The sequence below is a fragment of the Chrysemys picta genome, chromosome 2, assembly GCF_011386835.1.
Source record: "Chrysemys picta bellii isolate R12L10 chromosome 2, ASM1138683v2, whole genome shotgun sequence".
Taxonomy (NCBI): domain Eukaryota; kingdom Metazoa; phylum Chordata; order Testudines; family Emydidae; genus Chrysemys; species Chrysemys picta.
This window is the reverse complement of record NC_088792.1, coordinates 209,652,890-209,679,740: the sequence shown is the minus strand read 5'-3', so window position 1 is coordinate 209,679,740 and position 26,851 is coordinate 209,652,890. Positions and strand designations below refer to the sequence as shown.

The following is a 26,851-nucleotide window of genomic DNA, read 5'->3' as shown; positions in this document are numbered from 1 at the left end:
GCTCTCAGCAGGGGAGGGGAAGAGGAGGAGTGTCCCAGATATGTGGAAGAAATGGGGAGAAATGCAGTGGAGTAGCATCCCCTCTCTGAACTGGGTTCCAATTTTGCCATTTATCACAATTTTGTAGACGCCATCCATTTTTTCCAAATTACTTATTTTAAAGATTGTGTAAAAAGACACAGATGGTCATAAATAATAGCAACAGACCTGAACCAAAAACCCCAGCAGTGAACTCTGCAGACATTTTAACTGGAAGAAGAAGGAGGAGACTAGAATGGGGGAATCCAAAACTGTGCATGGCAGGGCAAACCAAATATCTGGAACCAAACACCACTGAATATTGGGGTGTGTGAAATCCAAATCTGAATTTTGCAGCTCACATCCACCTTGACAAAATAAACATTGGGACAAACCTATTGCAAAAACCAGAGACCATTGGGAGGGCATGTGGGGGGGGGGGGGGGAAGTGGTTTGCTTGTTCATAATTTATTTTAGTGGCTTTGTGGCCAATGGGCCACTTATAAAACTTCAACTTATTTTTCATTCCAGTGCATGTGTGCATGCTTGTATTACACACATTCGCAATTTTTAGAATATTTTACTTGGCAACCTATTTACTGACAAAGAACTAGTTATCGTTCATAAGTTTTAATTTTACATATCATATAGGTAAAATGTATTAGTTGGGGGAAATAATCAGTTATATATTAAGAGCCACTGAGTAAGTTGTCCTCCCTTAGCTCAAGTGAAACTGATGGAAGGCACAGGCAGTTTGCACTTTTGGGTAACTTCTCTTCAAATATACATTTCATATTAAAACATGTCTGAGTTAAAAAAGGGAGTTAGATATGTTTCCCTAGTTATACTGCAAAATCTCAATTGTAAAATGAATAATGTGCTTTACAACAATACCTGACTTGAGCCAATAGCACTGAAAAGATGGCTTGAAAACAATCAAGATAGTCTTAATCTCTAACTTGATGACAGTGCACCATTTTTAGTCACATAGAACATTTAAAAAATACATTTATTTAAAAACCTGATCTCACCCTAATTAGCCCAACAACCTAATAAGAAGTAAATGTAACAGCTAACAACATTTCACTTACAGGTAACTTTTGTCATTAATACTAATTACTGACACTGAAGCATGACCTTGAAATGACAGCTCCATTAATGCAAGTCTTATTGGGGAGGGTTTCAAAAAGCCTTGATTAAATTAAATACTTTTAAACACAATAGGATCAATATGCATGCAGAGAATGTACGCCCCCATGGCAAGTTCTTCTTGCTTGATTGATCAAAAACAAAACAAAAAAACCTCGGCCTTCCCAGATCACAGCCGGTGCCAGAAATCCACACAGAAAAAAAAATCCATCAAAATGAAACTCTGAAAAGGTTTACCCTTCACCAACCCATTTGCACTTCAAAAACTCCTTAAGTCCTTCAGCTAAACCCCAGGGTTGAACCATTTCAAAAATGAGAGAGGGGGCCAGTTGTGATTTATCTTCCTTTTGGCCTCTGGACTGTCTGCCAACTTAAGAAGAAAAATCCCGTAGCCTTGGATATATACCATTTTATAAACAACTCTGACTCAAGCCCTTTCTTGCATAATTTGTCTCTTTCAGTCAGATGCACAAACTACTTATAAAGCAAAATTTTGGGTTCAGCTCCTTGGCACACAAGCTCATAAAATAAAGTCAAAAAGCAATCAAGCATCAGGATGAACCACCATGTCTGAAGTTTATATTTTTTTAGCATGCAGTTTGACTACAAAAATAATGGGCCTTATTCTGATCTCACACATCTGAAGTCATGGAATTACACTGGTGTAACACCTATGTGAAGTCAGAATCCAGCCCCACTATAACATCAACTAGCATAATACACTTTCAACTTAATATTCATATCCCAATTATACTTTTACTTGATGCTTCAGGCCATGCAATATGTAACTTTCAAAGCATTTCTCAAACTTCTGCATTTCAATATAGATTACCTATTCCAAGGAAAGGGGGAATTTCATGGGTCACAAACCTCTAGGTCACAAGGACCTTCTATGCAGCTGTCAGGCCACTATGACTCAATCGATTTATTCTTAGTTTATATGTTCTACCTTCATTATTAAATACATCCTGTAACTGCATTCTTTACACAGTAACATTTTTCTTCAGTAAAACAAACACTGAACAATGTTGCTGCTATTCTTTGATCAGAAATTCCAGCTCCTGTCATCAATTGTGATGCATAAAAAGTATGGCAAACTATCAAGGACGAATTCTGTTGGTTATGAATGACACTTTCCCAACCCTTACTTTTTCCAATATATCCTTCCATTTTAAAAACCAGATCTTATACCACTAAAGTCAATGGCAAAACTTCCACTTATTTAAATGGTACAGGACTGGCCCGTCAGAGAACAAACTCCTATTTTTATTGTTCATTATTGTATTATTTTGTTCCCTGAGTAAGAAAGGACCATTTGTTTGCACAAAGTTTTGGGTTTTGAGGGTGGGGGTTTTTTTTTAATGGATATCTCAAATTTTTCAATCTAAAAAGACACAAGCAGAAAGAAAAAACAAACAAACCCTATAGCTGCTCTCACCACCATGGCTCAAGATTTAAGTTAGACTAGTGGGAAGTTTTATTGCCACCTTACAGTTGAATTTATATTCCTACATATACTAAGTCTTTCACAAGAAAGATTCCATACCAGGGGTGGCCAAACTTACTGACCCTCCGCATACAATAATCTTCAGAAGTTTGAGTCACAAGACACACACACCACCTGCTGGGGCACAGGGCTTCTGCCCTGATCCCTCCCTGCAGGGCTAAAGCCCTGAGACACACACCCCCGCGCCCCGCAGGGCCGAAGCCCCTAACCCCACAACCTTGCTGCAGGGCAGAAGCCCCGTGCTCCCGCCCCCAGTCTGGTAGGTAGAGAATGGGGGATGGGCGGGGGGCTCAGCAAGCTGCACTAACTGTAAAAGAGCCACCCGAGGTTCACAAGCTGCAGTTTGGCCACGCCTGTTCTGTACCCTTTATGCAGTTCACTCAGTTATGCTCAGTCTTTAATCGTGAAAACATTTAGAGTTCTGTGTTCAGAAAAAAAAAAACAAATATTATACTATATATCGAGAGAAAAAATAAAATTATGAAGGTGGTAGTTAAAACTATCCACATTGTGCTCATAATGTACTTTGGAGTCATGTCCTAGCCTCTACATACTTGTAGGCCTACTCTTGAAAACTCCTAATCACTCTAGTAGCTTCATTCAAATCAATGGGACTGAGTGAGAGTTTGTAGGCTCAGCCTCCATGTTGTCTTCAGCATCTGACCTTCTTCCAAATGTAACACCTAAGACCAGGGCCGGCTCCAGGGTTTTGGCCGCCCCAAGCAGCCAAACAAACAAACAAACAAACAAAAAAGCCGCGATCGTGATCTGCGGTGGCAATTCAGCGGGAGGTCCTTCGCTCCGAGCAGGAGTGAGGGACCGTCCGCCGAATTGCCGCCGAACAGCTGGACGTGCCTCCCCTCTCCGAAGTGGCCGCCCCAAGCACCTGCTTGGTAAGCTGGAGCCTGGAGTCGGCCCTGCCTAAGGCTATATCTATTCTACAAGTTCTACAGAAGCAAAGCTATAGGAATTTTCTATTGCTAGAGTAAATCCACCCCCTTGAGAGGCGGTGGCTAGGTCAATGGAAGAGCAGTTTCTATATGGGGGCTTAGGTCAGCTTAACTACATCTCTCAGCTACCTAGCGACATAACTAGATTGACCTAAGTTTTAGGTATAGACCAGGCCTAAGCATTTGAGAGCCTGCTATCTTCCCCAATGTGAAAAAAGAAGGGGATGGGGAGTTACTAACATTACGTAATGCACATCTGCTATCTGCTATTTGATATATGAAATCTCAGGTGTTACGTTCAATCCTGTTCTCTTTTCAAATTAAGCAAACCACAAAGAAAATCACTAGTAATTTCCCCCCCACTATTACAACAAAAAGCTTAGTACTTTTGCCCATTAGTACCCAACTATATTTGTGTTTACCCTCAGCTGTCTTCTTTTGTCTAATGGTGGTTCAAGATCATAACCTAGCACAACAATATACATTTATTTATATTTACTTTACTCTTTCCTGAAATGTGCTTATGGAATGCTAAGAATTCAGTTGCAACCTAATTAGTAAAACACTTCCATTTCCTTATGTATTATAGATTCACTTTTCTAGTCTAGATATACAAAATTCTTTTTTTTTAAGTGATCCATCTCCCAGTATTATAATCAGAAATCCAAAAGTATGAGGGATATTTATTGTTAAAACAAATGATAGTTATAAAGAAACTCTGAAGATCTAAAAGTAGCAGTATATCTTTCTGTATACATTTATAAGCCTTGAACCAAAAGTAAATGGCTCTATAAGAAATGGAATTTACTACGTTTCTTACAACACAGCTGGTAAATCTACTCTAAATTTTAAAGTCCAAAGCAATGAGGAGAAGATTATAAAAACACAAACAGAATATAGTTTGTCTTTTAAAAGAAAGTTGGAAGCAAAACAAAAACAGACTACCCTGTGGATTCATTAGCAACCAGGGTGGCAGGCCATAGTCTAATTCCCATATAAAACCTCATGACTACCTGCAGAGCGTGAGAGTGCAAATCACATTAGTGGAGACACCAGATGACCAAAGAAAGCATTTGAGGCCTGGTAAAACCAGTAAACAAAAGGCAGCATTCCAGATGAATGCCATTGCTAGAATCAGCACTGTCAGATCCCTGGATCTGATAACCCAAAAGCAGATTAGCTGCAGGCAACAAAAGAGTCAGATGAGAAACAAAGGGGTCATTCTGACACATGAAGAAATCATCTTCATTAAGCCATCCTGCCTTTATGTGTAGTTATAAAAACTACTCTTACTTTAAGTGACATTTGAGGCAATGAAGCCATGACAGTGCTGAGACTTAGACAAGCTACTGAAGGTAACACGTTCTTGACTGCAGCTAATTTACCAGGCAAATTGGCCGCTTTCCCTTTGAATCTTTGTGACATTTTAAAGACCTATAATGATTTTAAGATTTGTTGTACAGATCATTTCAGTTTACGTCTGACTCAGATTGCTGCGTTTGATAAGCAAATAATTCATTACATGCAAATACAACTAGAGGTCTCCCTCAAAAGTACACAATTATTCTTTGACAAAATATTTGTGTAAACAGAGGTTCCCTTCCCTATAACATATACACTCTCCACACAGGTACAGACAATACAAATGATAAAGATTTGGAGGCTAAAAAGTAGGAAAAAGCCTGCCACGAATTTGGCTTACACAACACATAGTAAGGAACTCTCTCCATCCAAAAGCAAGCATAGTCCTTTCAGTTTGTTCCCAAGAGAACTAACAGCACTGTTATGAAACAGTTCTGGGATGGAAGGGAATTTTGGGTAATAACATGCAAAGAAGTAAACCACTCCGTTTGCTTCAGATACCCTATCTATATAAAGTAAAGGATAGCAGTTCTGCTAGGAATTCCAGAGCGAGTGTGGTACTTGGACCTTGTCTACCCTAGGGAATTTCATACTAGTTTTTGAGCAATGGTCTACGAATAGTGTAAACTCAGTGCATGGGATTTCTCTACCGTATCATCTAAACCTGCCTATGCCCAGTCCACAACAGAGTTTATACTGCTGGTTGCACTGGTGCCGCTGTGTTCAAATATTGGTAAGACATTTACAATATAGATGTATCCCAGGTATGTTTAATTAAGGTGGGATCCTGAGCTCAGCTGATTTACAATGAACTTGGATATCAGTAAAGGGGCAAGGCGGAGATGGAAGGAGAGGACCGCCCAGATCTTTATTCAGTTAGGGAGGTATGAGGTAGAGCAAGAAAAAGAAAAATGGAAAGACGTGAAGTGTAAGAGAGACAAGCCTGAATTCTCATTTACATTATGTACCCTTTTACACTGCTTTAAAGTAGATACAAATTACATCTTGTCCCGCTTTAAGACTCCTAAACACTGTCAGTCCAAATGTAAGAAGGCCCTTAATGTAACTCAGAATCAGGCTCACAGACTCCAAGCTAACTGGAACAGAGGGGGAATACAGAGGGCTGATAGATCTTCAGAGCACAACCTATGCTGTGGATATTTGTACCAAAGTTGTTACATCAGTGCAAATCCCAAGATAGGTGTGCTGCATTAGTGTAAAATGGGCCTGGCACCAGTATTATTTACTCTAGTTTAAAAACATTTCTACCTTGGGGGTTTGACCAGTGTTGCCACTCCAGTACTAATATCTCCAGTACACACAGGCCCTCTGTTGAGGAATGGATAGATGGAAATTCTGGTAGAGAAATCTGGCTGAAAGCTTGTCTACACATGGAGCTATTTCAAAATAGCTATTCATTTACTCCACTTTCTAAGTGGATTAAGCTAAACTGGAATAAATCAGTCTTATTATAGAATAAGAGTGCCCACACACAGTTGTTCATGCACTTTAAATTCACACTCTATCTTAATCCAAATCAACTTTCGAGTGTAGACAAACCTTGAGTTGAGAGGAAGGGCAGGAAGTATGGCGCATTAAAGAATGCTGGAGAGAAGGAAACTCTTTGGGAGGGGGAGTATCAGATGGTAAGAGATACAACTTAACTTATGTTCTAAAAAATAAGGAAAAATAAAACACGTCTATTTGATATTTTTATATTCTTATTTAAAAAGAAATCCTAAATATGTAACTATTTGTTTTCAGTCCCAAGTCACAGACTGAGAGAACTGACTGTTCTCATCTGGAGAAGCAATTTTTGTAAACCCAGAGCCTTGTTTACAGTAACTTACACTGATTCGATAGACATCAAAATTCTGATCAACAAGCTGGCTGTTGCTAACTCATAGAACCAGTGACAATTATGTCAGAAACAAAATTATGTCAGTAACAGTATTTACTGATTTTCATGAGCTTTTATTCCAAAATGTTATGTACTATCCACCATCTCACAAGTCTGAAACAGAACCTATTATATTTTCCAATTATTTTAAGGGATACATTTAACCTAATGTCATACTGAAATCACAAACAGATACTCCACTCTCAATGTGCTGTACAAACATATTCCCAGCCCAGTGTTGAAAAACATACCTGATGCTTGGAGATCCGGATACAAATAGATTTGTAAGGTCATGCACTTCAGTGTAGTTAGTTCTTATATTCCATAGAAAAAATGGGGTGATCTCCGGCTGGGAGCGGGTTACTGTCCTCTTAAACCCACAAGTGACCTTTGTACTGAGGCATCTCACAGCACTCTAAACAAAGAGGCAAACTGACTGACTTGTGATATAAGAAATCATCTTCAGAAGCTTCATTCAAGCAGGCCCCACATTCGGCCACAAATGTTTTTCTAAACAAGGTTACTTCAAGTATCTGTTCTTTGGAGTGTTCTGGGTTTCCTCATTAGAAAGATATTCCAGCAGAACAGATCTCTGTCAGGACTTACCGCTTAACTATTGTACACTTGTCCAGCAATCCATGACAGCAGCAGATCTGGCTAAAAATACTAATATTAATCACCTTTATTTGTTTCAGGTTTTCTAGGTATTTTGACATGGAAACAAACCCCCGATTCACATTTGCAACTTTTCCCTTTTGACTGGGACTGTCACAATCCAGTACTAGGTAACTGGTTGAACTGGTGGGGGGAGGGAGGGAGGGAGGGAGGGAGGAGGGGAGGACATTGACCTCCAGTTGCTAGGGTTACTCAGCAGTGCAGGCAGGAGGCCTGAGCTGAAGATCTATGTACACTGGAGAACTAATCAATTCCTAATTGAACTGGGGGGCTAGAACTGGATAAACACAAACAGGCCAGTGTGCCAACACTAGTCATGTTGATTTATGTTCTCAGGTATTGCAGTTTTGCCCCACATCTTCACTAGAACTATTCTAACCCATCTGAGTGGCAAAGCCCTGCGAGTGCCACTTGCAGTGTTCCCTGCAGAGCTACCAGGAGCAGTAGAACTGAGGAGACTGCAAGAAGGCCACAAACGTACTATGGGGAAGCATTAGAACTATTGGAACTCTTTGTCCCATTATGCCAGCAACCACCAAATACACTAACACTAAAATGGTTCAGAGCGAAACAGGGTCCAGAATGTCTGGAGCACTTTTGAGTTCAGACGCAAGGCTGAGCTACAAGTGAGCTACAGGAACCAAACTGTTCTCCACATGAGAGAATTTTACTGTACAAAGATGATCTAATGGCCTGTCTACACAAACATTTAGATTTCAGCAAGCTGGGGTGTAAATCTATCCCATACCAGCATGCCATCCACTGTCTGTCTGGGTGGACCCTGCTGACACAGACTAACAGTTACTTAGTGCACTTTAATCTAAAACTAGTAAAACAGAATTAGATCAAAGTACCTTAAGGACCTGTTAGTACATTGCAGCAGGGCTGTTACTGGATGGCAGGCTAGTGCAGGGTAGATTTACACCCCCGCTTACATGCAATGATCACGTAGACAAGCCCGCCGCCGCCGCCCCCCCCCCCCCCCCAGTGTGGCAGGGGAGGGTGCCGAGCCCGGCCACGGGCCCGCAATCCCCGACCGGCCGGGGCACCGGGAGGAGGGCGGAGAGCCCGGCCGGGGCTCTCCGCTCTCCCCGGCGGCCAGAGCGCCAGGGGGAGGGCGGAGAGCCCGGCCGGTGCCCCGCTCTCCCCGACCGGCCGGAGCGCCAGGGGGGAGGGCGGTGAGCCCGCTGCAGCTCCGCTCTCCCCGGCAGCCAGAGTGCTGTAGGGAAGGCGGCGAGCCCGGTTGCAGCCCCGCTCTCTGGCCGGAGCACCCTGCCATGCCGCCCCCCTCCAGGCGCTGCCCCAAGCACATGCTTGGTGGGCTGGTGCCTGGAGCCGGCCCTGCCTAAATGGCAGAGGCAGGGTTGAGAAGGGGGAACATTCAGTCAGAGGATTCCTGCAGGTACTGCACACTAGCTGACACATCATTCTCCCACATCCCCAAATCTCTAGGAGGCTAGGGAAGAGAGGAGACCCACACATTGGGAGGGAGAAGGAAAGCGGATCCCAACACACAGATGGGTTAAAAGAAAATAAATGGAGAGGGGAATGTCAGGAGGAAAAGAAAAGAAAAAAAACCTCTTCTCTACCAAGAGAAAGGGGAGCCAACTGAAGATTCAGAGAGAAGGAATTCTCCCTTTAAGGGGCAGAGGGAGAGAACAGGCTGTCCTCCATTTAACATAACCAAGGTGGCTTCTCCCAAGAACACAATCACAGATCAGGGTAGGACTTAACATGAATTTCAGGGTGTGATTTTCTTGGATTATAGACTCCTCAGGACACAGATTCTACCTTCCTACAAAACAAATCAATAAAGTCCAAGTACTTTTCACCCTCTTCCTGACCGAGTCTCCTCTAGGCACCACTGCAATACAGATAAACCCAAAGAAAACAAAGCAATTATATAGGGCCGTTCATATGTTTGAATAAAGATATCCATCCATACTCCTGGCTAATTTAATCATAACATCAATGTTATTAGACACTGAATAAATAAGATATTTGATTAAAATAAAGTAGTGTTCACCAAAATGCACACTAACCCCTCTGCAGGTTTACTGAGTCACTGGTATCAAAGGGGTAGCCGTGTTAATCTGGATCTGTAAAAGCAGCAAAGAGTCCTGTGGCAATAGACTAACAGACGTATTGGAGCATGAGCTTTCGTGGGTGAATACCCACTTCTTCGGATGCAGCATCCAAAGAAGTGAGTATTCACCCACGAAAGCTCATGCTCCAATACAATACATCTGAGTCACTGGCTTACTTGGAGAATTGTCTGCCAGGGAAAAAAAAACATCAAAGGTTGTTAACTATGTTGATATGAAGACTGTATTATGCACATTAAGCTATAGAGCATGCAGTTTTAATAAACTAGAATGCCTTGGACCAAAGTCAAAGGAGAAATATTTATTTTCTCCTCTTAGTATGTTGGTACTATATAGCTAGCAAGTGAGGATGGGTTGTGTCAGAGCTAGGTAAGGGGGACAAACTGGGAATTCAGGGCTGGCAGGCAATGAAACCAGTCTTGAGCAATGAGCTGTACTCCCCGTCCATTGCTTGCAGACTTCTGGTGTCCTCCAAACAGCCCTTTAATCTAACGCCAGGTGGAGACTCATGCTGCAAGTCCCTTCTGAGTGTTGGGACCTGAAAATGCCCCAAATGCAGCAGCAGGTGAGAAAAGGAATTGGGAGGGTGGCTGTTGGGGGGAGGGGAAGGGAGCTCACTCTTCAGGGTTGGATTGTCTGCCTGCTGTGAGGTCATGAACCACACACACACACACACACACACACACAGATATGGAAAGAAAGTGTGTGTGTGTACGCACCCGTCCACAATCCCTAGCTGGAGGGAGGGACAGACAAAGATACTCTTCCCTCTTCCTGTGATGTATGTCACTCTCTAGAGCTGTGGCTTCCCCTTGGCATGTTTCTGGCTGCCGCTGTATCGCTTTGTTTGAAGCAATGGCAACTGTTGTGTTCTCTCTTCTGACAGCCTTTTCTGCCTCCTTAGTGCTAGTAAAGCTGGCCCTGCCCCCAGCTGATGACATAGTGCCCAGCTGTCAGCCGGGAGTGGGGGCCCATGGGAGCTCTGACAACTCTACCCAAAAAAAGAGTGAGAGATTGGAGATTTATTCATCATACTCCTCTCTGAAAAATGATGATTCCTTATATGCTTTTTTTATTTAAAGAGAGGAAGGACAGTTGTTTCTTCATGCTCAGAGCTGTACAAGTAACGACCTCTGTCTCTAGCTCTCCAAAAGCTAACAGTGCTGGTTACTGCACTCCTCCAGTGTGATCTGGAAAGAATCCAGTGCACGACTGATTACATTTCATCCACAGTTAGTTTAACCTTTGAAACGTGTCAATCAATGGAACAGGCCACTAGGTAAGGTCAGTGCAACCTTGCCAGTCCGAGTATCCTCTCACTATTTGCACAGAAAACAACTGTGTGTTCAGGGACTCTTCCCCAATAAATACAAAATGCACCATGAAGACATCAATGAACCACTAATCTTATTTTAAGATGCAATAGCCACCCATGACTATTCACCAAAAAAAGAAATTAGCTCTCAGCCCTGCAAAAATAAACTCTCTTTCAGAGCATCTTTTCCCTACTCAGGAACAACAAAGAACACCATATTTTCCTTTATCTAATAACTTAGGAATTGTTTGATTTAATGTCACGGATTAGGCACAAGCATTTCATATTACTTACTCCCTTAGAATACTGGAAAAAAGTTATAAATTAAATTTTAAAATTTCCAAATGAGAGGGAAAAAAAAGTCCACACATGGTGTTCAGAAACAAAGTTTAAAATATTAGAGCAATTGTGACAGCGCTGACCACTAGAATTCAGGTTGCAAAATATTTCCCATTACAGTAGAACCTCAGCATTACGAACACCAGAGTTACAAACTGACCAATCAACTACATACCTCTTTACTGAAAGTACACAATCAGGCAGTGGCAGAGACCAAAATAAATAAATACATACATACATGCAGTACAGTACTGTGTTAAACTACTGAGAAAAAGGGAAAGCAGAATTTTTCTTCTGGAGCATAGTAAAGCTTCAAAGCTGTATTAAGTCAATGTTCAGATATAAACTTTTGAAAGAACAACCATAACATTTTGTTCAGAGTTACGAGCATTATAGAGTTAAAAACAACCTACATTCCCAAGGTGTTCATAACTTTCAGGTTCTACTGTATATAACCTCCTTTTCTGAAACTCAGAATACTCCTGCTCAACAGCCCAATTCTCAAAGATGTCGAGTGCCCTCAACTCCCACTGGACTCTGTTGGCGTGGAGGGCCCTCAGCACCTGACAGGATCATGCTCTTCATTTCTGTCAAAAATGTTTTTTGGAAAGTTTTGAGTAAAATCCTAGAAAGGGGGAAAAAATAATTTTCCCACTTCAAAAGTTCTAGCTTCTCTTCATTTTTATTTTAGGTTTGTACAGAGCTAGGTCACGAGGGTATAAAGCTTTAAAGCTCAGAGTTGGACTGGAGAGTGTGTCCATAAGAAGGACCAATGACAGACATGGAAAAAAATGGTATTAACATAATCAGAGTTATGTGGATTGTAATTTGTTTTTAACACTAGACTAAGCCTATGCAATAGGGTTTTCTCACTGCATTGGTTCATATTAAAAGACAGACAATGTGCTTGTGTGCACAGCTCAGGGCGTGCATGCTTTTCAAAAAAGGGCAAGAGGTTTCTGTTAGTTTTGCTATTGCTGAGCTCTTTAATCCTGCTGGAAAAGAATAATAAAAATGACATTATATTCTCAACTGATTTTGGCAATTTGCTAAAATCCTTTCCTTTATAGTATAATTTCTCCATGTTACATTCACATTCCACACACTTACCACATCCCATTCTTCCAAGGAGCAATTTGTTCCCCCAAGATTGGAGTCCTGTTGTTGCATCATGCCTAAGGCCTAGCTCCATCTCCAGTATTATCAAACCAAACTGCTGCAAATCTTCATGACAGGCATGAACCCAAAACCTTGCCTACATATTTGTTGTGAGAAAAAAACAGGGTCCCTAGAGCAATCTTAGCCATTTTATACTACAGACACAATTTGGATTTAGCCACACAAACACATATAATTCAACTCCCAGAGAAACTAACTTCCAAAGTTATCTACAACTCTGACTCCTACAGGTGAAAAAACATTATTGTAAGTGATAAAAATTACTACTATTGAAGTTTATAAACAATCTTTTCTACAGGAACTCCTTTCAAATTTTGTGTTTAATTTTGAATTTTTCCCAAAGCTGTATGGTGGGGAGAGAAAAATCCCACAAAAGTTTATGAAACACACATGCAAAGTATATTTTATTATAATCATCAAATGTATTACCATAGAAGGCACAAGCTCTAGTTATGCAAAGCACTGTACAAACACAGAACAAAAAAAGATGGTCCCTGCCCCAAAGAGCTTACAACTTAAGTATAAGAGATGGATACCGTGAGATGGAAGAGTACAAGGAAATAATGTGAAAATATTGCTCACTCATACCAGAATACCAGCAGCCTAACCATTGTCAATTATTTTGTAGGCATCACTGCAAAGAAGTATTTTAAGGAGGGATTTAAAGGAGGATAATGACATAGCTTTTCAGAGGTTTATAGGGAGCTCTTCCCAAGCATGATGGGTAGCATGAGAAAAAGCACAAAAGGTGCCTGTTTGAAAATTTAACTAGTGGATGATGAAAGGTGGCATCATTGACTGATTGGAGGCAGAACTCAACATTTCAATAGTGAATGAGAGATGATAGGTATAGTGGGAATAAGCCATGAAGGGCCTTGAAAGTGAAGACAAATAACTTATATTTGTTGCAACAGAGAAAGGAAGCCAGTGGAAGGATGCAAAGAGAGGGGTGACACGGGCAAAGCGACAGTCTGGAAGAATGATCTTTGCAGCAGTGTTCTGAATAAATATGAGTGGGGCAAGATTGTATTTGTCAAGACCAGAGAACAGGATGTTGTAGTAATTGAGACATGAATGGACCAGAACCTGGATGAGAGTTTTAGCTGTGTGGATGGATAGGCAAGGCTGTTTCTTAAGAGATGTTACAAGGAAAGAATCTGAAAAATTTAGATATAGCCTGTAAGTGAGGATCCAGAGAGAGGTGCAAGTTGAAGACGACACCCAGGTTAAGACTTAGGCATCATCCTGTTGTTGGCCACAGTAATCATGAAAGGAGGTTAGGGGAGGGCATGTGGGGAAGATTAAGAGCTCTGGGCTTGAGCTGACGGCTAGACATCCACAAAGAGATGTCAGAGAGACCAGCCAAAATTTTATTTTGGAGAGAAGGAGACAGACTATTCACTTTACAGCCTGTTAGTACTTCCCAGAGGTTTGCACAAGAAAAAAAATGTCAACTCCAAATGAATTTTGAAGCCAGCAGGTCCTTTGTTTCCAGTCATTGTAGGGTCAAAAGATAAACTTTCATTTTTAAATGGAAATACGTGGGAGTCCAATCAGACCAAATACATACTTATACAAGCGATCTTTACTCATTGAAGTAGTTCAACTGATTTCAGTGGGACAGTGTGCTGGAGGACTGCTTAGGTGAGCCTTAGAGTCCGATCCAGCAAAGCAACCGAACACATCCCATTAAGAATGTCCACATGCTTGAAGTTATGTATGTTCTTAAATGCTTTACTGGATCAGTGACTTAATTAGCAAATTACTTTATTCATTATTAAATATCCTTGCATATTGACGTAGATATGATTTGATTTAAAAATATGTTCTATGTCCTCCTATTCCCAACTGTCAGCCCATAGTTCTGTTTTCTTTTATCAGCTAACTAAAAGTATGAAATGTATATGTGTGTGTTTCTGCAATGTAACTTTTGAGTTTAAAAACAACAATCACATTATTACAGCCTGATCCAAAGTGGAAAGACTCCCAATGACCCCTGTGGGCTTTGGATCAGCCCCTTAATGAGTAATTATACTCAGTCAATACAAAGGTAACTGGAACAGCACACAAGTGCAAATGATTACTACCATTACCACCCCCCAAAATAACCATATAATACATGCCTTCAAAAGTATTTTGAAAATATTTATTTAACAATCTCTAACTACTAAAATAGTCATGATGAGGTTGTTTCCAGAGCTGAAGATGTTTGCATCAATTTATTGTCAGGCAAAAGTCTTGATTCACAAACTAATACACAAGCAATCAGTTGGATAATGTGGCTTGTGAGCCAATATTTTGTAATTTTAGAAGTTTCTTTCCTGTCCCATCTAAATAAATTGTTTCTCATACTTTTCTTTCATGAACTTATGAGTACTAACAAGGTTCATAGCTATGTAAAATGAAATTTCAAGCTGAAAATAATTTTTCTATACCCCAAAACAGCATATGATGTTGTATATTCATTATTCTAGATGTATTAGAGCAATGAACAGATAGAAAGAAAAACATACGACTTTAACACTGTTGAACTGAGACTTTGCAACACTTAAGAATACTTTATATAAAGATCTGATGAAATGTTTGTAAAAGAATGAGTGTAAAGAAGTGTTGCTTTGTAGCATCAAAGCTTATCCTACAGGGAATGTACACACGAAACATTTGGAAAAAGAGGGGTAATTTAACAGCATTTGCCTCTATCAGCTGACATTTCAAGGTCAGGCACATCCATGTTTTAGGTGTCTGGTTTTGTTCCAATTCTTCAGTTATAACTGGTCATAATTCACCACATCTTAAAATTAAGCCAGTTTGAGAGCTTTTTCTTAAAAGCTCCACATAGTTCAAAAAACCCACTGCATTATTCATGAGAATTGATTAATATATATCTTATAATATAAACAAAGAAAAGAGTGCCATCTGAAATCGCAGTCAAGACATATCACGTCATACAAGGAAGACAACTCCATACATCTAATGTGCCACACTAAATACAATTGAAATAGTACACTAAATTTCAAACCTTACAAGAAAAAAAATCCCAAGCCAACAAGCCACAAAAAAATTATCAATCACATTTATTTTTATACAATGATCTTTACCACAGGGCTGCTTCAAAGGGTTGATTACAAACATAATTAAAGAAAAGACTGCTTCAAAAATAGGATTCAATTAAAAAGTAAAGACAGACAATGTTTTGTTATGCATCCCAAGTCCTAATTAATGCTGGCCAAAATTTTTGACCTTTCAAAATTTCAGTTAAAAATTTGTCATAATTTTCATCTAGCTCTAGTCTTAATATTCCAACAGAAGGCATTATAGTGATATCAGCAACATGGGAGCACGACAACCTTTAGTTATAAAAATATTTTAAGTGTCTAATTTTTATTGTCCTTTTGTGCTTAGAACTAGCCTATTATGAACACTAGAAATTCACTTTTAGATCATTTACCAGAAGAGTCTTTAAAAATTAAATGATCTTACATTTTGAACACTATATTTCATTATTATTACAACTGCAGTCTTACTCAACTGAAGTAAAAAAAAATAATAATAAACCACAGAAACTTACTAATTTGTTTGTTTTCAAGCTCAGGGATCATACACAGTAAAGGGAGAATCCTCTAGTCTACACATTTTCAAAATCACAGTCATGCTGATTCTGAAGGGGGACTTGTTTGAAAAAGGTTTTCTACATCTCTTGCTCATTTAAAACCTGATCCTTAGATACCCTGAGCACCTGCAACTCACGCTGCTTCAACAGGAACCCCAGGTCTCAGGATCACATCCTTACTGCACTTGAAACAAAAACTTGGATCAATTAATTACTGGTTGAACCTCATAATGTCGTGGATGTAACTCCAAAGAGGTTGAAGAATACTTTGACAACAATGTAACGGTACTGAAATCTTTTAAGCCTCTTTCTTTGCAAATTCTGTGTCACAGATAAAAGAATGACATCCTATTCCAACAAAATGGGAAAAAAGTTGCTCTCACATGTGCATGAATAATCTTCTGACACCTTGACAAAGAAATTCCTTGATAGTCCGAGAAAGGGTTTCTCTGATTTCCTCCCAAGACAGGAGATTGTCTTTATCCATCATCCCCTCTTCCTGATCCCTTCTTCCCAAGTATCCACATCAGCACAACTGTCTATCAGACTAGACAGCAGGAGGGAAAGGTCTGAATGATTGATAGGGCACCAGCACTCTACAGTGCTATTTAAGTGCAGGAATCTATTGTTAGAAACTTGCTTTACAGCAGTTAACCAAATATAATGGTAACCAATTCAACCATTGTACATCTAGACTCAACCCAAACTAATAAGAGAAGTTTAGCTAATTACAATGATCTGATTTTAAAACCAGATAAGTTTTACTGACAGATTCGGTTTGAATACATATTTAAAGACATGAAGTGTTAAAAGAAAAAGTTCCTCACATAAGTGCATTGTTCCATGCTCGCCAACCTTCTCTGAGTGAAATCCTGGCCCTACTGAAGTTAGTAGCAAAAATCTCATTGACTTCAATAAGGTCATGATTACACTTGAAACTTTCTGTGTTTTTTTGCATCCATGTTAAGTGAGCCAGAACAAGTATTGTGCAAGCAATGCATAGACATTGCATTGTTTTCCCACAATTAAGATAGTTTTGCTTCATATGACTGCTGCCACACAGCACAGTGATGTTGCAAAACATGTGGTCAGACCTCACATGGTGCATTGCTCTGCTGCTGTGGTGCTATATGGGATTTTTTGCACTGCGCATGTGGGACAACTACAGGAACAACTGAATTCCTGAGCTTGGAGTCAAGCTAAATAAATAATTCCCATGATTCCGCTCCTTTCATGCTATCATCCATCTAAGTTTTGCAATCCAGGACCATTTTCAGAGCACGGTCATGCAGCCTGGAAGAAGCATTGGTGAGCGCTATGATCCTCATAGTGATGACTATAAACAGTCCGTTACAAGCATATCTAAATTTATGCGGTGACTTCAGATCCAGGGCGATAACGGCTCCCTGTGAAGGAAGAGGAGGATGTTGAAATCAAGCAGACAATTTCCTAGACCTTTTCCTGGAGCAGTTTCACTCAGTGGAACACCATTTTTGATCTCAGTCAACTATCAGTGGCTGTTGTGAAGGGACAGCAGGGCAAATCTGGGATGACCATCTGCGACGGCAGAACTTCAGAACATCAAAAGCCTTTTTCTTAGAACTCCGTGCAGAGCTCACCCAAGAGTTGCAGTGGCTGAACACAAACATGAAAACTCCCCTCAGCAGGGAGAAGCATGTGGCCATTGCCACCCCAACTGCTACTGGTCAGTAGCTAGCCAGTGTGGTTTTGGTAGATCAGCCATTGGGGAAACAGTGATGGAGGTATTTGCTGCAATCAAGAAGGTGCTTCCCACCGGGTCATCAGGCTGAGCAATGCATAGGAGGTTATAAGTGATTTTGCACACTTGGGATTCCTAAACTGTATTGGGAACATTGATTGGACCCATGTGCCTAACCTTTAACCCCCATGCCAGGCTCCCAAGTTCATCAACAGAAAAATTTCTCTATGGCACTGTAAGGTCTGTTTGAGCACTGTGGACATTTCACCACTATTTACATAGGATAATATGGAAAGATCCATGACTCCAGGATCTTTAAAAAATAATAATATATGGAGATATACCTATCTCATAGAACTGGAAGGGACCCTGAAAGGTCATTGTGTCTAGCCCCCTGCCTTCACTAGCAGGACCAAGTACTGATTTTGCCCCAGATCCCTAAGTGGCCCCCCCTCAAGGACTGAACTCACAACCCTGGGTTTAGCAGGCCAATGCTCAAACCACTGAGCTATCCCTCCCCCCCAGGAATAAAATGCTGGACTGTTTTCTGGAATGAAAAATGGAACTTCTACTCCCATGGTGTCTATGGATATTTGATGGCATTGCCATTCTTCCAGTCATTCTGGGAGATCCAGCCTACTTTCTTCTTCTCTAGCTTAGGGAGCCTTTTACTGGGCAACTGGATGAGCAAAAGGAACTGTGACTATGCCCTTTATTGTGCAAAATGACAGTAGAACATGCACTTGGGAGACTGAAAGGCAGATGGAGGAGTCTGATGTCAAAGCTGGAGGCTGCCGAGAAATATCTGCCTCTTAGGACAGCTGCTTGCTGTGCTTTGCACAACCTTTGTGAGAGCAAGGGGGAGAGCCTGGCAGATGGTAGAAGAAGGTTGGCAGACTTGCTAAACATTCTGAATAGTCAGAGAAGATGCCTCTACAACATGTGGTAACAACTCAGGGGCCACCTGTGGTCAATGTGTATGCATTTTTATAAGGCTTAAATCAAGATTATTGCACTTACATTAGTATGTATGTGCAATGCAGCAAAGCTTTCTTCATGACACATATGGGAATTCTAGTATCCTTTGTGGGGATTTTAACATAGTGTATGTATGGATGTTATTGTAGTGCATTTGAAGGTGCAGTAGAGGTGGACATTTTCATGAATTCCATAACAATTCAGTGCAGTGGATGTGTGTATTTTCTCGAATTGTTCTAGCTGGAAAGCCATGACTACAAAGACATTTAGAATCTATTTTTAATAAATAACAATACACCAATGTAAACAATTTTGAGTAGTAAAAAGCTAAAGATAAATAATACTGTGCAAACAGAGAATGAGATTTAAAAAACCCTTCAGAAGTTACAAACAATAGCATGCAGACAAGGTTCTGACCCAGGATCACAAATGAATCGACACAGGACACTCATAACTGGTCTCCGCATCTTTGGATGTGGGATGGTGGTAGAAGAGCCTCTCCATTGCTGGTGAAGGCGTTAAGAGAATCTCCCATTTCCACTATTTTCTTTGCTGTTCTGTGGCATAGAATGCCTAGAGAAGGACCTGTTTCTGGGCACTTTTGCAGTGAATGATGCAACCCAGAAAGTGGAAGTCTCAGAGGTAAAGGCTGCAGGGGACACAGAGAATGGTTCAGTCCTTTACCAGAAAGTTACCATGTTCTCCAGCAGGATGACTTGCCTCTCTGTCATCCCCAGCAGCTGTGCTTGTGCAATCTAACCATTTCCCTGCCCTTTTCTCTCTCCTCTGTCATGCTTCAGGAAACCTTCCCTCCCCTCCCTCTTTTGCGATTCATACCTAAGGTCACTCAACATGTCATCCCTTGACTCCTCCTTCCTCCTACACAGATTGGGCAGCCATTCACTTAATATTAACACCCCTGTCCTAGGTCGCTATGGGGGAAAACTGGAAAACTAGTTATTGTCAAAATTTAAGTCTTCATGCCAACAGTGATAAAATGTTACTTTTTCCTTCATTGTGGAATTCTGTTCTCATAGGTTTTCCCCACATCTTGGAGGATCTTGGAGATGGTTAGATGTTTTCACAAGCTTCCCCATTTATGCAGGGCCCCTGGGCCTGTGAAGTCAATGGGGTGAATGGTGGGTGGTTGTTCTACCAAATTGGAGGAAAGAGGTAATTCATGTGAAAAGCACAACAGACATCAAGGTGGGGGCTACTTAAAGATGATGCAGCAAACTAAGGCTAGTAATTGCATGTGTACCCTTGTAGGTAACCAGTGAGATGGAGATTGGTGGGTAGGGAAAGAGGGCACCGACAGATGCAGGCTAATAATTACGCATGCACTTCTGCAGACTATGCTTACTTTGGCTACCTGAAGCATGTTCCCAAAAGGCAAAAAAGGATTCTGTTCTACAAGGCAATGGCAAAACTGCCATTTGCCAAGATGGTGTCTCCAGAACTGCTGCCGGAGCAAAAAGGGAAACATGAGCTACATGTGCACGTCCCCAGAGAGATGCATTGACATGAAATCTCCATGCCAAATCAGACCACTATTTTTAGCTTAAGTTTTCTTTAGTGCCCTTGGATCAGCATAAATTGCACTGCCAAATTTATAGAATTCTGCAATAGCCTGTGGGGAGGAGTAGATACCCTTAAAATAACTTTCTTTTGAGAAGTGTTATGTAACTGTGTTTGTCTCTGAGTTCACTGGGTGGACGAGATTGGAGATTTCATTATCACTCTCCTCCTCCCCGTTTGTGCCATCAGTGGTGTCCACCAAATACAAGGGTTCAGCAGTGGCTCTCTCGCAAATATACAGTTCAGCTCATTATAGAAGATGTAGACTCTGGAAGCTCTCCCAGAGCCCTATAATTGTCCCCAACACTCTTGTAACCCTGTTGGAGCTCCTTTCCTTTACTAAAGCATTGACTTGGGTCCCAGTTGTACCCTCTTTCCTTCATTTTTTCCAGACAGTTGTTTGTATATTTGTGCTTTGTCATGGCTAGAATCCAAGTGGGCCTGTACATGTTCCTCTCCCCAGAGAGCAATGAAGTCCAGGACCTCAGCACGAGACCATGCTGAAGCATGAGGCACAACTGTTCAATGATCAAGAGTAGAGTATGACAGGTCTGCAAACCCCACAGCAGCTGTAATCACAAAAGATAGAATCTGGCTACACACCAGCATTTAAATGGAGAAGTGGCATCTGGTCAGGATGACCCTGGAGCAGTAGACGACACATAGATATCCATCAAAGCAGCATAGGATACCAGTGAAAGGACTTGGCAGTTGTGTAATGTTGTTTCCGGATGGGGATGTAGCCATATCTAGTTTGCTGAGCGTAAACCCATATCTCAGTAACTCACTTTCCAAGTAGATTTAATAACACACATTAAAAAGCCAGATGACTTGCAATAAAAAAAATGGTTTATGACCACAAGGTACTTTAACGCAAAATAACTCAAGTTAACCTGCAACAAATTTCAAGTGTAGACAAGCCCTAAGATTAGGATTTCACCCTTTGTGTTTGCTTACTTCCAGTTCGGACATAGAATGTTCACTTGTGAAGAAAAATATGAGACCTGCTTTTGAGGGAAACGTTGTAAAGACATATTTTACATGAAGCATATTTCACATACAATGAACCAGATTCTGTCCTGATGCACTAGCTTTGATGAAGTTGCATCAGTATAACCCAGGACAGATGGCCCAATACATAGGGTTCTGTACACAAATACATATAGATGTTTAAAGTGCAGAAAGCCTTCTGGTTTCTCATTTGTAATGCACACTGTAGATTGATTAAAGAAATCAATAAATTGGGGCATGGTTAGGGGTGTGCTTCATTCTTTTCACAAACAGGAAGACTAGAAATTATCTGCTTAGGGCTCCTTTTAAAACATAGTCCTTTGTTGGGTGTAGTTCATGAAACAAGCCAGCACAAGTCAGATCAGAGCAGGGCACAGCTCTCTGGGAACTGCTCCCAGGCAGTATAAAAAAGTGAGCCTGGCACAGTTCTCAGTGACCTGTTTCAAGTGGAAGTCAGGCTAGAATCTGCACGGAACTATGGCTAGCATACCCAATCAAAACAGCAAAAGGTTATAGCTGTCTGAGTGTTCTTCTGTTGCGGTTGCCAAGAAAAACTGCTTCATCCAAGACACTAGAACTCACTAACCCCTTATGTTTATCTGTGCCACTATGACCTTGACTGCTTAGTCCTGGACTCACCCCGTAAAATATTTGGTCATTCTATCTGTCATTGAACACTTCTGCAAGTGAGTCTTCTTCCGCAAGAAGGACAGAGAAACCAGATAAAGCAAAACCTGACAGAGTTTTATCTTATATGCTGTAAATACAAGTCCTAGCTGAAATTTATTATTCAAAACACAAATAGACTTCTTCCCCAAATCCCATAAAAATTGTTGATGATGTCAATAGAGTTTAAATCTTTTTTCAGAGTTAAAATAAAACACTATTTTTGAAAAACCACAAATGAAAAAAGTTTTCTAGTCCTTTGTACAGCAAAAAGTTGTAGATCAAGTACTGGAACAATGCACTCTACCTTCATAAACACATCATAAACATTAAATGAGAGAGAGTGTACTAAACATTATTATTTTACTGAGAAAATTTGGGGCTTAATTCTATGTTCAGTTAAATAAATGGCAAAGCTCCAATGGGCCCGTGCTAGAATTATGTGAAGGATTATCCAACTACTAAAGTAGTTACATAGGGGTCATCAGTCCTCTATCAGATGCACAAAGTAAACAAAATTGCTCAACTTTCACATTCAAGTATGGTTTACTAATATGCTGGCTTCCAGGTAAAAAGCTGAAGCCATTCAAAAGGCCAAGTAAGCACAGGTGGGAGAAATATAGTACAGTCTATGTTAAATCAAGTGGGAAATAAAACAAACAAGCTTTGTAACATTAGGACTATGTACTGTATAAGTAGGTCTTGGTCAAAGACAGCAATAATTGAAACTGCTGCATTAAACTTTTACTGTCCTTGCTGTGTTTTTTTTTTTTTTTTAAATCACATTAAGACTAATTTTTTGGTAGAATATTAAGCCAATTTGTGTGGTTACTGTTGCAATAAACCAGACATTTGGAATCTACCAAGGAAACCTTTTATTAATTAAACTTTTATGCAGTGAAATATGTTAACATTAAATACTACAATATTTGCCTTACTTAAAATAAATTACTATCCCCAGGCTCTTTCCAAGCATCAGATTAAAATGCTCTTTGCAAAATATCGAGTAAATATTAAAGAATTTTCATGACATTTATGCCTCTGAAAGATTTTTTTAATGCTCTTTAAAGGTACAATTAAGGTAAATTTAATGCATATGATGATCATGTTTAAGTTCCAGGGAGAGAAGAAAAATGTAACCATGGAAATTACGTTTTTGCTAGTGTTTTGGATCTAGCTGAGGGTTACGCATCCAGCCATTCTATCACAATTGGTTCTAGGACCTAATGCTTGTACCCTTAGTGTACTTATGGAGAGACATAAACAAAGCATCAATAAAGACATTCTATTAAAGATAATATCCATTTGCCTATTCTCATTTTTGACTCATTGACGTGTATTCTTACTTCTATGACAGACCAGAGGTCTTAAATGGATTTGTATCCAATATATACTTCCAAGCCTCTGATGCTCACAACTTTGAGGACTGCTAGATCTGACCCCCACAAGGGAGCTCCCGCATGAAGTTTGTACAAGCTGCACCACTACTGTAGGCATAATATCACAAAGCTTTTAAACCATTTAAATTATTCAAAACACTTCAGAAACAAAAAATAAGATTGATTCCATTGTCTTGTCCTCCAGACTCAGGATTTCCATAGAGGAAATCACCGGCTTCTGCAGTGGGATACTTGTGCATGGGATAAATCTATGCACAAAAATATAAAGCCCAGGAAGCTCATGCAGAACTGAAGGGAATTGTTAATTATGAGCTTGCCTCCACGATTAGTGTCAGATATTTTCACCCCTCTCAGAAAAGCTAACCTCAGTGCCTTCTACCTACCAATGTAAAGCACCCAGGAACAGACGGGTCTAGAGCAGTGGTGGGCAACCTGCAGCCCACGAGCCACATGCAGCCCATTAGGTAATCTGATTGCAGGCCGTGAGACATTTTGGTGGCATTGACCGTCCGCAGGCACGGCCCCCCGCAGCTCCCATTGGCTGGGAACGGTGAACCGCAGCCATTGGGAGTTGCGAGGGGCCATGCCAGCTGATGGTCAACGCCACCAAAATGTCTCGTGGCCCGCAATCAGATTACCCTGATGGGCCGCATGTGGCCCGCGGGCCACAGGTTGCCCACTGCTGGTCTAGAGCTTCCCTCCCACCCCATACTTATTATAAAACCCCAGGTCTGGAATATCTCTAGTGCCATGTATGATTAATTCATTTTTTTACCTTATCCTTTGTGTTGATTTTCACCAGCCAATTTTCCACATAGGATAGAGTATAAATACTCATCAAGAAGGCTGCAATTCTCGGTCATTATTTTGGGGAGGAGCATGCTGTCCTGATGCCCATCCAATCAGGAGGGTTTTATAATGAGTGCGCAGATTTATTACTACAATTTAGAAGCAGTGTTTAGTGAGCTGCAGTATAGTACATGGAGGTTAGAGCCATGCGTTACAGCATTGTGCAAGTAAATACCTGTAACTTCTGATTCTTAGAAAATGACCTAAGATTCTGTTATGCCCCGGATGTAAATGACAATGAAATTGACAATAAATAAATAAATAAATAAATAAATAAAAGTTTCATGCACCTAGTCTGTTCCCCGAATCCCTCCTCATCAAAATCATCACCACCACCTGACTAAAGTACGATTTTTTTTAAACCAGGGTTTAGAAAAAAAGTCATCTGTACATTTGATTTGGAAAACAGTTACACTAAGTAAAAAGAAGAAAGGGGTGGGGAGAAGGCTTTGTGCCAATCTTCATCCACTTTAATTCAGCAGCTGAGTTTTAAGATGATTCGTGCTTGTTCAGTGCATGCTGTTCTCATCATAATGAACATTTACAGCAATTCTTATCTTCAAGGAGTACATTTTGTTCAGTGCTATTCAAGTACGTACTCCAAACAGTAAACTATAAACGAAAGTAGATATGCTGAAATGAATTATGATTGTTTTTTATGTAGATGTACTACAGCAGTGAAAGGCAACTGTACTATTGCTTTATTATTACCAGTCTTTCCCGCCGTATACCTAAGTTAACAGAACAAGCAGGAGAGAATGGTCCACTCCCTGCCTTTAAGCAGGGTAATTATTCTGAGTTTTGAAGGCTATGTTCTCAATTTGTGTATTAAATTAGAATTGCAACATACCCATTGATCCAATGCTTTAGCTATTTTTCTTCACACAAGTACTCATTACTCAATGCCTGTCCAATTAACAATCCATTCCAAATATAGATCATAGCCCAGTCACAAGCTGTAGTGGCTTCACTGAAGAGACCATGGTAATTGGCCTGATTCTTCTATAGCACAACATTCTATTCCACAAAGCATGGAATCCATCGCACAGAAAAGCAGTTCACCGAACAAATTTTTACTGATCCTTACAGGCAAACGTTTGTTTGGCATTACTAACTGAAAGGAGGGGGAAGGCAGGGGAAGTTAAGTAATACTTTACTGCAACATCAAAAACAGTGTTAATTCTGGGAGGGAACAATTGCACAAACAGGTTTGTGCAAAATTGATTTTAGTTTGGAAAGGACTTGTGCTTTAGATGGCATCATTTCCAGAGTTAAGAGGCATTTGCCACATTTTTGGAGGAAAGTCAAAGTACAGTTATGTATGAGATGTTTTTAAGTTTGATTCCACCTTATGCCTGGAGTGGGAAGTGGATGATATGAAGTATTTTCAGTCATCCATGTTCATAGGCTGCAGTAAATATTTCACATAAGATGACTTAAACACACTTTCAAAAGAAAGGGGAAAAATGAAAACTTTATAGACTTGCAAATCTGAGGAATTTATACTTGACTTGCATTCTTTACAGTATGGTTTTAAACTACAAATCCTTTGTAAGTACATAACAATAAGACAGGAAGTAGCAAAGTCATAATCAGTAACCTTAGATCTTTTTGAAGTGCAAAGAAGCAAAGTGACAACCTGCTGAGTAAAACTAACATCACACCTCTAGAGAAGTAGGTAAGTGATGAGAGAAAATCATTAACAGCTATTCTATTGTACAGTGAGAATTTCAAAACCAATTACAAGTTCTCTGGAATGGGATACATTTACACTTAATAAGTAGATTGATTCAATGCACTTGTTTCATCATTCATTTTAGTTTTTGAAAAAGTGAAAGCTACTACTGCTGTTGGTATCCAAAAGACTTGAATTATTCCACACAGAATTGTTTTATTTTCTGCAGCATAAATGAGAAATTACTCAGGTTTATCAAACAAATGGATGGTGCATTTATTTAAAAAGAAATTAGATGTCCAAATCTCAGTGCTGATATTGGTTAACAGAATCAAAATGCACTGATGAATATGCTTGTGTGTGTGTGTGTGTGTGTGTGTGTGTGTGTGTGTGTGTGTGTGTGTGGAATTCTATCAAATTAAAATGCTAATATTTAAAGAAAAGTAAACCTCCATTTGTATTATAATAATTCTGTTTTAATTATTCAATGAATTTATAAATGATAAAAGATATGTATGCAAAATTTCTATAGTCTGCACTGTCCTGCAGTCTCTAATTTAAATTTAAATAAAAACTCATTTCCTTTTTAAAAGGGGCACTGTCAGCTTGAAATCTAGTCAATTTTTTCAAAAATAATTTCAGGTATTAAACCTGTCCATTTGGGGTTTTGCGAACAAATTGTTTCAGACAGCAACAAAGGAAAAGAAAAACCCCCATGAACAACAGGGATGACTGTTCTACTGACTGATTACAAAGGGAAAATAGTATAGACAAATGGGGGGAGGAAAGGGGGAAAAAATTCTGCCCTCTCATTGTGAATATTTTTTGGAACAATAGTAGCTTAAAAACAATCAGACAGAAGTGT

General features: G+C 40.1%; 1 protein-coding gene across 15 annotated transcripts in view; it reads right to left on the bottom strand.

Annotated features, from left to right (window-relative positions):
* GREB1L (GREB1 like retinoic acid receptor coactivator) overlaps positions 1-26,851 on the bottom strand; it is a 214,248-nt gene that overhangs the window by 134,051 nt on the left and 53,346 nt on the right. Inside the window, exon 1 of one of the 15 annotated variants that reach the window (XM_065582069.1) lies at positions 7,138-7,269. The exons of the other annotated variants lie outside the window; for them this stretch is intronic. The gene's annotated coding sequence lies outside the window, so the exon portion shown is untranslated. Of the gene's footprint in view, positions 1-7,137; positions 7,270-26,851 lie in introns of those variants that run through there. 15 annotated transcript variants of the gene reach the window in all.